Source organism: Rhamphochromis longiceps, linkage group LG6 (genome assembly GCF_057381845.1).
Source record: "Rhamphochromis longiceps isolate RC_006_pf linkage group LG6, R_longiceps_female_GT1.1, whole genome shotgun sequence".
NCBI classification, from domain to species: domain Eukaryota; kingdom Metazoa; phylum Chordata; class Actinopteri; order Cichliformes; family Cichlidae; genus Rhamphochromis; species Rhamphochromis longiceps.
This window is the reverse complement of record NC_140562.1, coordinates 6,145,106-6,157,179: the sequence shown is the minus strand read 5'-3', so window position 1 is coordinate 6,157,179 and position 12,074 is coordinate 6,145,106. Positions and strand designations below refer to the sequence as shown.

General features: G+C 41.5%; 1 long non-coding RNA gene across 2 annotated transcripts; it reads left to right on the top strand.

Annotated features, from left to right (window-relative positions):
- Positions 1-1,300: 1,300 nt before the first annotated feature.
- On the top strand, positions 1,301-4,228 carry LOC146667330 (uncharacterized). Of its 2 annotated transcripts, XR_014912042.1 has the most exons (5): positions 1,301-1,340; positions 1,462-2,077; positions 2,435-2,587; positions 2,959-3,044; positions 3,649-4,228. It is a non-coding gene; the product is annotated as an uncharacterized LOC146667330 (long non-coding RNA). The 2 variants fall into 2 exon arrangements; XR_014912041.1 differs by lacking the exon at positions 1,301-1,340 and having other exon boundaries at positions 1,355-2,077.
- Positions 4,229-12,074: the final 7,846 nt, after the last annotated feature.

The window sequence follows — 12,074 nt, the reverse complement described above, 5'->3', positions numbered from 1 at the left end:
GCAGCAGCTTCGGCAATGGAGATGCTGAACATGGTCCATTCCCTCGGAATGCTGTTGAAGCTCTGCCGGAGGTGTGCATTGAAGATCTCATGGACTGGGGCCTCTGCTAGGCATTCCCAGCACACCCTCACTACGCGTTTAGGTGCACCGGGTCTGTCCAGCGTCCTCCCCCGCCACCTGATCCAACTCACCACCAGGTGGTGATCAGTTGACAGCTCAGCCCCTCTCTTTACCCGAGTGTCGAGAACATATGGTCGCAGGTCCGGTGATATGATTACAAAATCGATCATCGGCCTGCGGCCTAGAGCATCCTGGTGCCACCTGCACTTATGGACACTCTGTGGCACGTTATGGCCAAACTGTGATTTTGCACAGAAGTCCAATAACAAAACACCTCTCATCCACCAGGAAGAACCCCAAAGTACAGGCAGCAAGCCGAGGGGATATTTGAATACCCACCCCAGCCCGCCGCCTGTCACCAGGGGCAACTCCAGACTGAGAAAAAGTCCAGCCCCTCTCCAGGAGACTGGTTCCAGAGCCCAAGCCATACGTAGAGGTGAACCTGACTATATCTAACCGGTACCTCTCAACCTCACTCTCAACCTCACGCACTAACTCAGGTCTCCTTCCCGACGAGAGAGGTGACATTCCATGTTGCAGTTGCCAGTCTTGGTAGCCGGGGATCAGTCCGCCAGGGCCTCCGCTCCTGGCCGCTGCCCAGCACACAATGCACTCGACCCCTACAGCGCCTCCTGCGCGTGGTGGGCCTGTGGGAGGATGGGCCGATGTCCCCTTTTCGGGCTGTGCCCGGCCGGGCCCCATGGACTAAGGCCCGGCCAACAGACGCTCACCCTCGGGCACCCTCGACGGGCCTGTCTCCAGGGCAGGGCCCCGGTAACCCTATTCCAGGCAGGGTAAACTATTACCTTGATGTTTTCCTCATAAGGGTCTTCTGAATCGCTCTTTGTCTGGTCCCTTACCCAGGACCAATTTGCCATTGGAGACCCTACCAGGGGGCAAAAGCCCCCTGACAACATAGCCCCTGGGATCCCTGGGACACACAAACCCCTCCACCACGATAAGGTAGGAGAGGACCTTAAATAGCGGCCAGGGAAAACAGGAACTAATTAACGGCAGGTGCAGATCACCTGAGTTCTGCCCAGGCAGACAGAGAAGAGTGAAGGAAAGAGAGGAGGAGAGAGAGGTATGGAGAAACAACAAAAACAACACTGTGGCCTAACGTGAGCCAGCTGGAGAGACATGGGGACCATGACAGTACCCCCCCTTCAACATGAGCCTCCTGCACTGAAAAAAAGGGACTGGCCATCTCTTGGATTTATGTAAGCATCTTGCATGTATTTAACACAATTGCCTCATGTTTTAAAGTTAAATGTAACTATATAGTGTAAAAACTACATGATATGCAGAAAGGGTGTATTAAATTGTTCATATCATGTTCAGGTGAAGTAAGTCAATAAGATAGCAACGTTAAATCTCGTGAAACCACGCGTGATTTCATCTCGCGGGCTTTGGATCGTGGTTTAAAAAAGGCATCCATCTCAGTCAAGTCGAGCAGCCAACTCTACGTTTTTGGTATGTCTTGATTTTTTGAATTAATATTTACCATATTTCAGCCAAATGTAGTTAAACGTCTAGAGTGTCGCCATGTAACATGCTAAAAAAGAGCCGTTAGCTTATTTGCTGTTTTATCTGTTGTCAAAGAATTGGCGCTTTTTCATTTGAATTTGTCTTTGGCACAAGAGCCGTAATATCACATTAAACCTAATTACGAGGCACTCATAACATAATTTGGTTTTCTGTGTGAATAGATTTGCCAACTGACTCTTCAGTTACATTGTGTATTTACTGCACCGTGGTGTTAGTGAGATTTTGGACATTGAACAGCTTTAGCTAATATCATCAGCGGCATTATGCTAGCTTACATCCCTACCCCTCCTGCCCTCACCTGCTGTCCTTTTGTTTTTGTTTTTGTTTTTTTTGCTGCACATTGAGAGACGACCTCTATTCTGCATTTCACCAGGAGTCAGCTGATGGATTGTGGGTTCAAGGTGTTATGGTAAGAAAGTATATTCTATTTTCGTTTCTGTAACTTAATTATAATAGGTTTTTTATAATTATTAGGTGCATGCATACTCACCCTATTAATACAACTGAGAAATCCAAAATCTGCCATAGGTTTAACTTATACCTGTATGTATTGCCAGAAAGGTGATTACTGGACTCGCATTAATGCACACTTGAACTGAAATGAGGTTGTAACTTGTGGGTTGTTGGGTTGCAAATCAGAAACAAACATCTTTGGATATTTTTAATCCCATAAGATCTGGAAACACAGTTTTTATTCAACAAAACATTACTGATTAACCAAGCACAGTGCCTGCTGTTATTTCAAAATAATTTTATGTCATTTCAGATAAAATGCAGCATTCCAGTGCATCCCAACCATGCCTTTACAGTCAAGGTTTCTGACGGAGCTGAGTTTCTCTCTGACAGTCTGCTGAAAGTGTTTGCAAAGTGATCGGGGGAACAGGGCACAAAGCTAAAGGATGTAGCTGCCATTATGACAGTAAGAACTTTAAAATTCTTTAACTACAAAGTGTATATGTATTGCATTAGGTCAGTAAAAGATTTTTATGCTACATCCATTGAAACAGTCAACTATTACCTGTGAGTAATGATTCCACTAAAAGGATGCCATAATTTTCGTCATGCATTTACTGGCCCACTGAGAAAAAATTATCTTTTTTTAAAAATAAATGTTCTGGAAACTATATATCCATAAAGTTGATGTCAAACAGGAACTTTTGATATTGCTTTGTAGATGCTGGTGTTGCATGTTGACTGGTTTAAAAAGTCAAGAGTTTTTGTCTGGGATCATTTTCTTCTGTGCTACTGAAAAGTTCACAAATCTTTGTTTTCTTTGTTATAATACTCAAGGATGACATTAATGCTTGAAGTCCCTCATCAAAGTGCTCCGCATCTGTGTGAAAGACAATTGCAACATCTTGGTGCAGGAGTTCATGGTGAGTGTTTTATGAGTAGATTGTGGATTTGCAACATTTAAAAATGCATTTAGTTATCCACTTGATCCTCATTGGACTGGTTAGGACCAGTAGTCCTCTTTAATAATTTGAAGTTCACATGAGGCCTGGTAGTGAACTCGGCCGCCGGCCCTTGAGGCCCCACCCCCACCCCTGTATTAGGGGTCACATCAGTGTGAAAAAAACTTTAAATTTGTCATTCTAATGAACAAAGGAAAATCCCACCAGTATTTACATTAGCTTTTGTTTGAAAAAAAAAAAAAAAAGACCAACTGACCAACAGCTAACCAAATTGTGGGGCTGAAAGTCTAAATTCTAACATCTTCTGAGTGACATAACCTGGATTTCTGATGGGCCGGTGTCTTTCTAACAAAAACTAATGTAAAGCATTTGAAATTATTATGTTTTTCACCCTCTCTTAGAAACTCTGTTAGACCATGAATGGCAGCATGGCAGGCCACTCTTTGGCTATAGCTATTTACTATGTTGCTTGCATTGGTTTAAATTACTCTAACATTAGAACTGGTAGATTCAAAAGAGATGAGCTTAAAAAGGAATCTTAAAGAAATGTTTTGTGTTTAACCAGGACTTGCCTGAGGCCACTGCACAGATTGAGAAAACCACAATGAACATCTGTCTCCAGAGATGCGCCAGGCAATGACTTTTCTGATGTTGTTCTTCAAGATCTGGATAACGTGACCTTTGCAGTAGCCATGCTGTTTGGACCTTTTTTATTCCTTCAACATGAGTTACCCATCACAACTCTGCTACACTTTTGAGGTGATTCAAAGGGTGGTAATGGAGTTGGATGCAACTCAGCTCTCAAGAAAAGCTCACAACTAAGACAAAACTGCTCCTGCAACGAAGCTCACTGTTATGTATGTGAGGTGACCAGCTCTAGGTGAGAGGACATTTAAATCTCACACTTGTTCTGCTGCATTTTTGAAGCTCAATTCCAGGAACGGATCGCAGGGTTCATTTTTATATACTCTGCAACTGCCATGAGGACGAGCTGTTTTTTGTTGTTGTTTGTTTTTCCTTTTGCTCTGTACAAGTTCTGTTTGTCTGTTTGGCAGCATTTTTAAATTTCTCTTTGTATTTTTTCTTTCTTTTACTAGTGAAGAGATGTAGCGTGAACAGTTATACAGTCTAAATATCCCATATGGGTCGTGTGAAATGGTATTTTCAGTTTCATTCAGTTGAAGTAAAGAACGTTGAATATTTCTAAGTGTGCTGTTTTGAACCAAGATGTCACAGTATGATCAGTGCTGTATTTTTTGACAGTCACTGTATCAATGTTATTTTTGCGTCTCTTGAATAAAGGTTTTGACCTGCAAGTGCTAATTTCTTTAGTTATTGGGGTAAAATGGGTAGTGTTAATAGGAAGGTGTTTGCCAATTCAGTAACCTAATTTAATGCTAATGGAAACTAACATTACCTCAAATTGTTTAGTTATAATTGTTGTTTAACTGAATCTTGACGTCAGAGGCCTTAAATAGAATGTTTTGTATTGTTCTTTCCCAACATTTTTCAAAAGAAACAGTCTAATTTCTTTGCTGCGATTGATTCCAGAGAACACGGAAGAACTGACATTATTTAACTGTTGATTTATATAGATTCAGTAGAGGAGTAATGTCAGTTTAATTCTTTACCTACTGCAGTGAAATTAGACATGTTGTTTTGAAAGGTTACTGGTGGATGCCAGCAACCATCTTGGAAGAGAACAATACAATCTGTTATAAGGCCTCCATTTGAAAATTGTGTATTTGATACTAGAATATAATAGCAAAATGTAATTTGAAGATAACATGTAGTATTTAAGTGACCAAGTAGTATTGGGTAAAAGTTATTGAATGGTGTTGGGATAAAGTGAGAAAATTGTGAAGGATTAAAATATTTCAAGAGCTCAAATTACTTCATCAAAACATGTTTAAGTCACATTTTATCAACACAAATTGCACAGATTTATTGAACATGAATAAATTGTGTTAATTTAACTCAATTGTTTAAGTTGCTGCCAAAGCAAAACATCTGTGTGCAACAAATGTCCACCATTGAATTAAGTAAATCCAACAACATATTTTTTTCAGTGTGGTGACCCAGGATGGAGATGTGTTGCACCTTGTGAGGCAAATGGTGTGCAATGTGCAATCGGAAGGTTGCCGGTTCAAGCCCCGGCTCGGACAGTCTAGGTTGTTGTGTCCTTGGACAAGACACTTCATCTACCGCCTACTGGTGATGGCCAGAAGGGCCGATGGCACAATATTGCAGCCTCACTTCTGTCAGTCTGCCCCAGGACAGCTGTGGCTACAACTGTAGCTTGCCTCCACCAGTGTGTGAATGTGTGTGTGAATGGGTGGATGACTGGGTGTGTAAAGCGCTTTGGGGTCCCTAGGAGGGACTAGTACAGGCCATTCCATTTACCATGCAAATTGATTGTTGCTGCAGTTGTCCAGGTGGCTGGTCTCCACCTGGTCGACCATCCTGGAGGTGAACATGCTGGATGTGGGCGGTCTTGGGCTGGTGTGGTTACATGTGGTCTGCGATTGTGAGGCCAGTTGGATGTACTGCCAAATTCTCTGAAACGCCTTTGAAGATGGCTTATGGCAGAGAAATGAACATTCATTTCACAGGCAACAGCTCTGGTAGACAGCAAATTGCACGCTCCCTCAAAAACTGCGACATCTATAGCATTGTGCTGTGTGATCAAACTACATATTTCAGAGTGGCCTTTTATTGTGGTAGTCTAAGGCACACCTGTGCAATATTCATGCTGTCTAATCAGCACCTTGACATGCCACACCTGTGAGGTGGGATGGATTATCTCGGCAAACGAGAAGTTCTCACTAACACAGATTTAGACAGATTTGTGAACAATATTTGATAGTAATGGGTCCTTTGTATATGTAGATAATGTTTCAGATCTTTAAGTTCAGCTCATGAAAAATGGGAGCAAAAACAAAAGTGTTGTGTTTATAATTTTGTTCAGTGTATAGGGAGTGCAGAATTATTAGGCAAGTTGTATTTTTGAGGAATAATTTTATTATTGAACAACAACCATGTTCTCAATGAACCCAAAAAACTAATTGATATCAAAGCTGAATGTTTTTGGAAGTAGTTTTTAGTTTGTTTTTAGTTTTAGCTATTTTAGGGGGATATCTGTGTGTGCAGGTGACTATTACTGTGCATAATTATTAGGCAACTTAACAAAAAACAAATATATACCCATTTCAATTATTTATTTTTACCAGTGAAACCAATATAACATCTCCACATTCACAAATATACATTTCTGACATTCAAAAACAAAACAACAACAAATCAGCGACCAATATAGCCACCTTTCTTTGCAAGGACACTCAAAAGCCTGCCATCCATGGATTCTGTCAGTGTTTTGATCTGTTCACCATCAACATTGCGTGCAGCAGCAACCACAGCCTCCCAGACACTGTTCAGAGAGGTGTACTGTTTTCCCTCCTTGTAAATCTCACAGTTGATGATGGACTACAGGTTCTCAATGGGGTTCAGATCAGGTGAACAAGGTGGCCATGTCATTAGTTTTTCTTCTTTTATACCCTTTCTTGCCAGCCACGCTGTGGAGTACTTGGATGCGTGTGATGGAACATTGTCCTGCATGAAAATCATGTTTTTCTTGAAGGATGCAGACTTCTTCCTGTACCACTGCTTGAAGAAGGTGTCTTCCAGAAACTGGCAGTAGGACTGGGAGTTGAGCTTGACTCCATCCTCAACCCGAAAAGGCCCCACAAGCTCATCTTTGATGATACCAGCCCAAACCAGTACTCCACCTCCACCTTGCTGGCGTCTGAGTCGGACTGGAGCTCTCTGCCCTTTACCAATCCAGCCATGGGCCCATCCATCTGGCCCATCAAGACTCACTCTCATTTCATCAGTCCATGAAACCTTAGAAAAACCAGTCTTGAGATATTTCTTGGCCCAGTCTTGACGTTTCAGCTTGTGTGTCTTGTTCAGTGGTGGTCGTCTTTCAGCCTTTCTTACCTTGGCCATGTCTCTGAGTATTGCACACCTTGTGCTTTTGGGCACTCCAGTGATGTTGCAGCTCTGAAATATGGCCAAACTGGTGGCAAGTGGCATCTTGGCAGCTGCACGCTTGACTTTTCTCAGTTCACGGGCAGTTATTTTGCGTCTTGGTTTTTCCACATGCTTCTTGCGACCCTGTTGACTATTTTGAATGAAACGCTTGATTGTTCGATGATCATGCTTCAGAAGCTTTGCAATTTTGAGACTGCTGCATCCCTCTGCAAGATATCTCACTATTTTTGACTTTTCTGAGCCTGTCAAGTCCTTCTTTTGACCCATTTTGCCAAAGGAAAGGACGTTGCCTAATAATTATGCACACCTGATATAGGGTGTTGATGTCATTAGACCACACCCCTTCTCATTACAGAGATGCACATCACCTAATATGCTTAATTGGTAGTAGGCTTTCGAGGATGATGATGTGGACAAAATACTCATTTGCCTAATAATTCTGCACTCCCTGTATATAGTGCTTTCTACGCTACCTAAGCACACATGCTTCATTCACCCATTCACACTCGGTCATACAAGCTTTTTTTTTTCTTGGCAAGTGCTCTCTATCTAACATTCACACACATTCATACTCTAATGAATGCAGCAGAGAGCAATTTGGGGTTACCATCTTGCTCAAGAATATTTGGCATGTAGAATGGAATAGCCAGAGAAGCACAGTGTTGCAAGCCGTGTTTTTTTATTCACAGTGTTGCTTGGACTTCGAGTTTGCCCAGCTTTTCAGCTGCCCTCATCAACCCCTCACAACACACGGCTCTCCCATCAGGCTCCAGCATCCAACTTAAATGGGGAGATACAAACCACACACTGTCACAATGTCAAAGGCTGCAGGTTTGGGAGATTTGCTCCTTGCTGGCGCACATGTAGTGGGCCTTTATCCAAGCCAATGACAGGTACCAACCAGGAGTCCACAGAGACAGATGTGAGAAACCAATTCCTTTTGGGACAGGGAATCTTTGGGAGAGTGGGACAACCAGGCCTTTAGTTTCACTACCCACCCACCTCGCTTACCCCGGTATCTGTGAGACGTCCACCTGGTGAGAAGGAACATGACCCTGGACCTCGGTGGAGAAAGTTTTGCATGCATTGATCTAAAACAAAGCGTACTTATAAATATGCATATGCAGGAGTCTGTATTTCTGTCTCAGTCTTGACCCCAGCTAACTGTTGCTTCGTATGACTCTAGTCTGCGGTGTGTCTCGCAATACTTTGGAATGCTGGCCATGCTGAAGTATTTCATATCCCCTAAATGTCTGTAGAGTGGCCTCTCTCTCTCTCTCTCACACACACACACACGCACACGCACGCACGCACACACACACACACACACACACACACACACACACACACACACACACACACACACACACACACACACACACTATAAAAGAATCTTGGCTAGACTTCAACATGGAGACAGACCTCCTGCACAGTACTGCCTTTACCCTTCACCAGAGTTTTAAGTATGTGTGTATATGTGCTTCTGTGTCTCTGTGTATATGTCATTTTTGGGCCTAGAGCCTGAGGCCTGTATAATAAGTGTCACTCTATCTGTCAATGCTATTCGCCAAATTTGAAGCAGCTCATTTTGTTCACTGTGGACTCTACACTTCTGCAGATATAATCAATTATTTTTTAAATCAAGTAATTCATTGCATTACTTTTAACATAACTAACAACTAGGGTTATAAATTATTTTTTCCATAATGACCCAGCCACCTTAAGAGTTTGAGTTGGTTGATAAGTGCTTTTTGAAAAACAGTACATCAAAACTACAATGCCTGGCTCTATTTGCCTCATAAACTTTAAATACCTACTCACCTAAGAGGCACCCTATTCAGACACCTGACCCACCACAGCTAGGTCTTTTTGATGCTGAGGAGCAGTGGTTCTGTTATGAGCTTTTTTTAAGCCTTAATCCAGAAACCGTTCAGGAGAATCTTATTATCAACGCTTTGAAAATAGCTACTCGCCGCTTGTGGCCATAAATGAGGAAAAAATATCAACCACTAAATTGATAATGCACCAATCTATTAAAAGGTAGATCTGCATCTATTATAATGAAGCTAATTACACACCCAGTGACCAGACTCAGAAAGCAGTGGATAGATTTTAAATGTTTATTTACTGTGCGCTGGCTGAAAGTTAGTGGGCTGATACAGGGGATATTCCACAGCTCCAAAGAATGATGCACAGGAGCTCTGCCAAAAGACACAGAGAGTTAGCAAATATCCAGCGGTGATAAGGTGCAAACAGAGGCGGGGGGAATTTACTGAGTTGGTCTTTCTTAAATAGCTGGCTTACAAAGGCATGGAGAGAGTGCTTGTGCAGCTTTTGACTGAACACAAATCTATGAATGATCCAGAGTAAGAGTGGGCAGGTCAGGGAACAGGTGAGTGCTTACTTTGAGAGCGTGCAAAGTTTGGATTCAGTCAAACATTTACAGTCTTGACTGAATGACTGGAAGCAGGAAAATATGAAGCAGGTGTAGGAAGGATGACACCCACAGAAGATCCCACTCAGGGGTGGGGCCAGTGCATTGTTAAAGAGACACAGTTAAAGATACACAGAAAACCAGTCTTCAAGGGCCACCAGCCACACCACAACAGCAGCAAAGGAGACCACAGACCAGCATAAACACCAGCAACTAGTTTAATATAATGGGACTGTTGACCACTCAAGGCACATTTTTGAAGTCATTATACAATATTAAATGATATACGATATATCGACTTGCTTCCTAAATCATTTGGTGTCCATCATTGACAATAAGCAGAGAAGTCTTTGTCCTGCTAGGTTTTTGTGGCAGTAGTCTTACCATGGACCTACAGACTATTAAAAAGTTTGCAGATGAATGATTTTGTAGGTTTTGCATGCAGCTGTGATAGCACTGAGGCTCTGCCAAGCTCAACACACACAAGGAATAATAATTGCATCTTCATAAGTACCAACAGAATGCTGAGGTGTACAATTGTAAATGGCTTCATTAAATGCAACGCATGCATGAATTCACTCTAGAATGCCCGGAACAATGATACTCTGTTTTGTTCAGATGTGGGTGATGTAGGATTGAAGACATATATTGCATCAACATAATTGATGGCATAAATGACATATTAATGTAATATGTCATTTAGAAAAAAATAAGAAAAAAGTGTGATGATGAATGAGCCAGTTTAAAAGGTAGCTGGTTAGTTTGACAGGCCACCAGGGTCAATGACCTGCAGTCCAACAGTATATAATGTTTATGTGACCTTCAGTTTCAGTTCCTCATCAAAATGTGTTGTAGCATTAATAAGTTATGGCAGATATTTTTCCTTTGTTTTCTTTCAATCTAAGGGCAAAATGGTTAATAAGAGATAAGATAAACCTTTATTAACTCCTGGAAAGTGGGAAATTTTTTGGTCAAGGCAGAAAGTACAAGTTAAGAGCATTAAAAATGAATAGCCCTGAAAATGAAACATTAAAAAATTAGATCCCTGCCTCTGCTAAATTATTTATATCCCCACTGGGGATAGAAACATACCATAGAAACATTCCCACTTTGTGTTGACCACATACCTGATTGCTGAAGTTAGGTTATTCAAAACCCAACTTGTAAAATACATTCAAACCTGTGCTATCTCACTGTTATTGAATGCAGTGAAATTACCATAAATGCAACTTACTTTTTTGGTGTCATTTTGATTTTCCCACGAACAACTGCAAAATACTGCATTACTGCAGAAACCCATGCTTAAATTATAGAAAATATTGTCAAATCTTGAGACTAAATTAGTTATCAAAAGCTTGCAAAACAACTTTTTCCCATCAAATCATAATTGAGTTTAACCGTGATAGCACCACAACAACCATGAAAGAATGAATATGCTAATGTTTTATTTTTGGAGTAAGAGTTTCAGCTGTGACTCTGTCCATAATTTCGTCGTACACGTACAATAACAATAAAGGGCTGTTCTTCCGTTCTTCAGTACTATTCTACACATATAACTTATTTGTATTATATAGCATTCTACAAAAGAACTAAAAACCAAACAAAAACAAAAACAAACTGTTGATGCAGTTTCTGTCACCTGGGGCCCGTTCTTCGTACCTCGCTAAGTAAGTTAGCTGGATTAGATTGTTGACGATTTCGCGTGATCTTGGATCGTTCGGTTCCCCGAAACTCATCCGGGACTTGCTGTCATAGCAACAGAGCCGTAAGCGTAAACCTGCTCGGGAGCAGGTTTACTTTATGTAAACAGGATTAGATCGCGGCCACGCAGGTATGTCCGCTTCATTTATACGAAAGCAACAGCGATATTCCACCACTGTTTCACCATAAATAAATAACATCAATGTAACTAAAGATAATGCAGCACTTGATCCTTTTATTGATGTCACACAGATACATACAGGTCATTTCCTAAAAAAGGGAAATGTACTATTAACATTCTATTACATGTATGTGATTATTACAGATGTAATTCATATTTCAGAGTAGTAATTGCAAATCACTTCGTGTAATCAAGATGAGAGACCACGGCTATAAAAGCGAAGGTGGATTTGGGAAGTCTGTCGCAGCCATGTCCTGTCCGTTTACGCGAGCAGCCCATTGCGGAAGGTGCAAGATTGATAAGGAGAGTTTTCAGAATTCAGCGTATATTGCGGGACAGACAGGATCCTTTAGCTCAGCGCGACAGTGTGCTCATTGAGAGATATCGATATTCCCGTGAGGGTATTATTTACTTAACCAACTTGTTGACGAGGGGGTGCAGGACCACCACCTGTCTTTTTTTGCTCTGCCCTTTTCTTGGTTGCTGTTATAAACAAACAAACAGATTATTCCAGGGTCTCTTTCCAAGAGACGAAAAGCAATATAAGTGATAAATATTACCATTCTGTAGAATATTCTTATATTCCACTTTTACTTGTTCCCATGTTCTAGTGGGTCCTGTTGTG